Consider the following 7192-nt stretch of genomic DNA (forward strand, 5'->3'; position numbering starts at 1 on the left):
TGGTCTAGGTTCAAATCCCATGGGCATCACCCCTTGTGCAAGCCGAAGCGTGGCCACTTCCTAGGGGCAAGTGGTAAGCCCACAGAGTTTTATGCCGTCAGGACAGCGACTGTAAGTACAGCAGGCAAAGCCAGCATGGCTAGGTCTGTGATCCTAAGGGTGGTTTCTCCATGTAAATATCAAAAAAAAAAAAATGCATTGCAGTTTCCACTAAACATGTGGATCTAGCTAGCAAGTGTCACACATGGATGAACTAAATAGCACTACAGATCTAGTGACACCACTACTGTATGAGTGCCCCATACACAAAGGTGTGTCGCACCAAAGACTACTATTCACCCATTGTGCCAAAAATCATATGCGATTAACCCCATCCCCTAAGTAGGGCTACAAGCTAAGATGAGTTTGATAATGAAGGATTATATGACACTATTTCTAGGGTAAAAATTATTCAAGTGGGATGAAAGGAGGAAACATGGTGGGGCCCAGTTTGAGATTATGGAGGACTTTGGAGTAGGGGTGGGGTAGGCTATGATCTTATCTGATGTGGGTTCGTGATAGATTATTTATCTGAGGGTTCTTTTTCTCATAAGGTTAGTAAGATGAATTGATAGACAGAGATGTGCAAGGAAAACGGCAACGCCAATCACGCAAACATGGTGAGACATCATATGTCATTCATAGGTCAAGTGGGGAAAGGCCAGTTTTATTTGAAACTCTCAGCTCCTTTAACACAAGTTGGGGTTTAGTTGGTGGGACTTCAGTGCTAGTTTTGTTGTTGCTACTGAGATGGTCCCACGTTGGAGATTGCTCAGATCTCATTTCACTATTAAAAGAAATCTTTTTCTATCAGATATTATAATGGAGAGAAACTTGCACCGGCATGGTCTGGACGTCCTGTTACGGCTGAGAGGAGCCACATTGACCTCAGCCAGATCATGTGTCGAGCTGAAGGCCCAAGATCAAATTCCACTGGTGCATTGTGCCTACCATTGTTTTATCACGTATTCATGGTTGGGTGGTCGTATTCATGGTTGCTAGTCAAGGAAGCAGGAGCGGGAAGCGAGGCACTTTCAAAAATTTAAGAAGCGGGAAGCGTGGGACTACTTAGAAGCGAATCATGAACCGTCTCGAAAGCGACTTAGAAAGCAAGGGAAAAGCGAAAAAAGAATAAAAAAAAAAGTGAAAAGCGTGGGGGATGCACGCTTCCCAAAATAAGGAGACGCTTTCCCACGCATTTCGAAAGCGTGATGTTTTGCGCTTCTGAAACACGTATATGTAGGGGCGCTTCCCGTAGCTCTGATCGTATTCTCAACATGGAGTTTTACCTTGCAGAAAGTTGGGCCCATTAAGCTATCACCTGGTTTTAGGTGAGGGTTCTTTTGTCATAAAAACAAACAAACTTATAATTACTTTTCTTCTGCCACCAGCGGTCGTTTTTCATTAGCTTAACCTTGCAACAAAGGGTATTCACCCTAGGTATTGAAATCATGACGTCCTTCAACTTGAACACTTAAAAGCTGCGCACATAGCCAGGCGTGGGGAGCCCTTGTATAGTCTACTCACCAAACTATTAGCGTATAGTTAGATAGATATTTTCTTTAAGAAAAGAAAAAAGTTGGGTAGATATTGATTAGTTCCAAAAATGACCATAAGGGTGTACTTGGATGTAAAAAGTATCCAGAATCTTTAAGATATTAAGTATTCATGTCACAAATGGCATACTGAAAACCCCAAGAAACTTTTAAAGGACCTTTTTTGAGATAAAAAATGTACCCTTTGTGTGCCATCAAAGAACAAGATTTCTCTTCAAGAAATTTTAAAATCCTAGCACTGACGTACGTTCCTAGTTGCTAGTGATATGAACACCTGCTAACCGTGTCTTCTAAGAGTAACTGCTAAATGTTTGCATGGTTAATCTGAGATTGTGGGCTGAAGAACAGCTTATAGAGGTTTCTCTTCTGCCACTTTAGTGTTCAGGTGGCTTATTCAAATGTCCTCAAGATTAGAACCCATGTTAAGAAAAAGGACCCATTGACAAAAAAAAAATTAGCAAAAAACATTTTCGAGTAAATTACAAAACGCTAAATTACCAATAATTTATGTTTAACCACCAGCTTTTTTTCTTTTTTGTTATAAACACTTGACCCTAAAATCAAGTGGTTCACCAACTTTTTTTTTTATCAAATAAAATTACTAAAACATCGTCAACTGAAACGGATCTTTGAAATTCAGTAACAAAAGAGCAAATGTGAAACACATGATAACCGAACAATTGGGCTGCTTTTTTGCTAATAATGATAAGATTAATCAGTTTTTCTTAATTTAACCAGTTATAGTATTTCCTTTGCCAATTCTCCACCTATGTCATATGTCATAGGGACACGCTATCTTGGCCGCATGTCCTTGGTGACATGAGCAGATGTCGTGTGTACCAATGGGGGCTCCGGTTGTCTGGTAGGAGCAGCCAGTGCAGGTCACCATGTGTTGGGACATTGCAAGTTCAAGTCCCAATGGTATCACTGTATAACTGGTAGGGTCTACCTAACCCCAGCTTGCCTTTCCAAAAAAAAATGAGCAGACGCGTGATATGCTGATTCGAACACGGATTCATACAGACATTATTTTATTATTTTAAATAAATCTTTAATAATATTTCAATAAAACATTTTTACATCTTAAAATATTAAAATTGGTTATTATTGAAAATTAGCTAATTTCGTTCCTTGTGTCATCGTATCCTTGTGACATAGCTTTCTCAACCATGCATGAGTAAGAAACTAAGCACCACAAAGCCTAGCAATTCAACAATCCATTCTTTAGGCAGACTGTTGGTCACTGCAGTGCTGTAAAGAAACATCCATCTCAACAGGTTCTCATTGAAATATATGGGCTACCTTTGTCAAATATATGTTGATTTTTTATGACATCTCAACGTCTTTTGGTGCAGACTTCTGTTAACATGACAAATGCCCTCATGGAAAACACAATGCTTGAATTCATAGCACTTTGAAATTTCCTCTTTGAAACATGTCGTTGACAGCTACGAGTATTTAGGTTCAACTTTCTTAATGATGTTCGGTAGGTATGCGTGCATATGAAGGTGAGAATAGGAGGGTGAAGATAGGGTTGTAGACTGTCTTTTTCAAGGGGGGTTTATCTCACTTCCGAAGTCTCTACGGTGAGTGAGCCCTCCTTTCCATTTATACTTGAAGGGAGGGTTATCTGTTGGGAGTTTTACCTCCCCTTTGGTAACCATTTTATCTCAGCATTGAGGTTATGCTGTTTCACATAGAGCTTATCCAGAATGAAGGGTTTCATTCTGGATAAGGCCCTCAACTAGGGTGATTTCACCCTTTAGAAAGAGAGTGGGCCGATCTCTTTTTTTAACAGGTAAAATCCTTCGTGAAATATGGTCACTATGATCTCTAACAGATCAATATCTTCCACTTGGTCATGTAAAACAAAAACTAGATGCCGGATTTAGCCTCTCACTATTGAAATATTTTTCTTGCATCAACATTCTTTAAATGAGTTATATTTTGAGTTTTTCATCCAGACATATGTTTTTGTTAGACATATCTTAATCTCATACATGATACATGTTTTGAGAATATTTCCTCTGATATGCCCTTTGTTAAAGGATCAATGATCATATCATATGTAGGTAAATAGCTAACTTTGATTTCATTTCTTTCAATAATATCATCAATATAATGGTACTTTGCCATTATATGTTTGCTTTTTGAATTATCAGCTCCACAATTCATAAGGGAGATAGTAGCCTGATTATCACAATAAATCTAGACTAACCCGTTGGTTATTTCTTGCTTTAAATCATTACTGAAGTGGCTTATCCAAACGACAAATGTTGCATCTGCATTGCATGCAATATATTCAACTTCCTTAGTATGCTGTGCTACGTAGCCTTGTTTATTACAAAACCAAGAAATTTCTCCTTATCTGAGAAGGAACATATATCCAGAAGTTGATTTACTATCATCGCTGCTGCCAGCAAAGTCAATATCAGAATATCTAGTTAATTATAAAGAATCAGCTTGGAAACATAGTTTCAAGTTTATAATCTCCTTTAAATATCAAAATATTCTTTTTACTGCTTGTCAGTGTGTCTAACCAGGATTACTCTAGTAGCAATTAACGAGGCCAACAACAAAGCTGATATCTGGCCTTGTGCATAGCATAACATACATCAAGCTTCCAACAACTTGAGTATAAGGAATATTCAACCTTTTCTGTCCATCACTTGGACTATCATTCTTACTCAACTTGACACATTTTACTACAAGTGTTCTAATTGCCTTATAATCACTCATTTAAAATTTTTTGAGTATCATATTTAGATAGCTTTTTTGGCTCAAACTTAAAAGTTTGGAGTTTTTGTCATGAGTGATTTTAATTCCAAAAACATAAGATGCTTCTCTTATGTCTTTCATTCTGAACTGAGAATTTAACCATGATTTGGTTTTGACAAATATATCATTGTCGTTTCCAGTCAGAAGAATGTCATCTACATACAGTGAGAGAATAACAAATTTACTCACACTTTTTCAGGCATAAACACACAATGATCAAATTTATTTGTTACAAAGCCTAAAGATATGATAGCCTTATGCAACTTTAAGTACCACTAACGTGGTGATTGTTTGAGTTCGTATAGAATTTTTTTTAACCTATATACTTTATCTTCTTTGCCTTTTATTATATAGCCTTAAGGTTGCTCTATAAAAATGGTTTTTTAAGCTCACCATTAAGAAAAATGGTTTTAACATTAATTTGATGTAGATCTAGGTCATAGTGAGCTTCTATTGCAAGAATTATCCTTATCAAGGCAAATTTTGCAATAGGTGAATATGTGTCAACATAATCTAATCTTTTTTTTTTAGAAAAATTCTCAACAACTAATCTTGCTTTAAATTTATCAATGCTACCATCAGACTTGAATTTCTTTTTTAATATCCATTTACATCCAATGACTTTCCTTTTTTTAAGTAAATCAGTTAATTTTCAGACCTGATTTTTCTCAATGGACTCAATTTCCTCATCTATGGTTTTTACTCAGTCTATTGACTCATGTGAGTTTATTGCCTCACCATATGACAGGTTATATTTCATGTCATTCATGTTTAAAGCATAACACCGTTTCTCTGATAGATAGATATAATAATCATCTAAGTAAGACAGAGGAGCTCTAGACCTTTTTTGCCCAACCTGAGGCATTGAGATGATGTTGAAAGAAAGATTTCAAAGGATTCACCACTAATTATAGGTTCTTGCATATCATCATAGTCATATTGCAGATCATAAAGATCGTTCTCATTTATTTCTGGAATAACATCTTTCATGTGTTGATCATCCAAGAAGATCATATCTCTACTCTCGATTAGACCCTTATTTGGTGGTAAAATCTATAGCCTTTAGATCCTTTGAGATATTCAATAAATATACACCTTATGGATCTGGTGTCGAGTTTATCTCTAGTTTGCTCTATAACCTTTATATGAGTTATAGAACTCCATCTGTGAAGGTGACTTAAATTTGATTTTCTTCTCATCCATAATTCATATAGTATAGAGATAATAGCTTTACATGGAACTCTGTTTAGAACATATGTTAATGTATCTATAGCTTCTCCCCAAAATACTTTGAATAATGAAGCGTTAGATAACATACATTTAACAATATAAAAAAGAGTCATATTAAATCTTTCAGCCACACCATTTTTTTGAGGTGTTTCAGGAGTAGTAGTTTGCGGTTTGATCCCATTAGCTTTACAATATTCAGAGAATTCATTCGAAGTTTGATCAGAACATAAAACTGTAATCTTCCTACCAAGTTGGTTCTCAACTTCTTGACGATATTCTTTAAATGTATCTAATGCTTAATACTTATATATTATAAGATACATATAACTGTATCTAGAAAATTCATCAATAAATGATATAACATATTGCATTCCTTTATTAGTTAGAGTCTTGAAGGGACCATAAATGTCACTGTGTATGATTTCTAACAATTTTGATGCTCTAGTCACATTTTGTGGAAAGGGTTTCCTTGTCATTTTTTTATAGATATATGGTTCACATCTATGAAATGAGAACTCATTAAAGCAAGGTTTTAATTTTAAATCAACAAGTTTCTTCATCTTTTTTTAAGTTAATGTGTTCAAGTCTTTGATGCCAGACATTTATATTCACATGAAAGATAGTATCAATGTAAACAGAAAAGGATGAATCTTTATTTATATAAGAATCATTGATTTTAAATAATCATTGATTTTTGTCAAATATGCCATCAAATAGAATACGTCTATGTTTTCCCATGGTGACTTTCCCGGGGTGAAATCTAACCTTAAAACCTTTGGTCACTAAAGTTGAGACAGATACTAAATTTCGCCTCATGGATGGTACAAAAAGAACATTAGACAATAATACATTATTTATAGAAGTCTCAATCCTATAAGTTCCAATACCTATAACATCTGAGTAAGTGTTGTTGCCCATGTACGCCCGATGTTCATCAAGCTGGTACTCGACCATGTCCACCATTTCCTCCTTGGTTATTGCTATATGTCGTGTTGCCCCAAAGTCCACCCACCAGCTAGAAAGAGCTTGGTCCGCATAAAAGCATTCTAATATTACATAGATGATGACCTCTCCTTTTGCTGGTTATTCTTATTGTTCCTGTCATTGTTGATATTTGTCCAACTTCTACAATCTTCTTTGAAGTGTCTATGTTTTTCACACTTGAAGCACTTTACTTGTGAGGTGGCTGTCTGCTGCTTACAGAATATTTGTCCTATTTTTTTTATCAAATTTTTCATTTCTTTTAAAGTATTTCTTCTTAAATTGTAGGCATCTAGAAGTGCTATAACCTTGAGAAGGATCATCTTTTGCAAAGTGTAATTCGCTTTTTCGTTCTTGTTGCATGTATTGTTGCTCAAATTTTAATGGAGCAGGAAGCTCTTTCAAGGTTAGGCTTTTAGAATTTAACCTAAGAGTAGTTTGTACCATTTTTTAAAAGGATGGTAGACTGTACAGAATAGTAGATATCTTCATGCGGTCAAGAATTATATTTCCAATAATTGCAAGGTCCTTAGATATAATAAGCATTTTGTTGACATGGTCAACAACATTATCATTTTCTTGCATACGACAGGTATTGTATTGTTCTA

This window comes from Nuphar pumila, chromosome 6 (assembly GCF_984573655.1).
Source record: "Nuphar pumila chromosome 6, dmNupPumi1.hap1.1, whole genome shotgun sequence".
NCBI classification, from domain to species: Eukaryota; Viridiplantae; Streptophyta; class Magnoliopsida; order Nymphaeales; family Nymphaeaceae; genus Nuphar; species Nuphar pumila.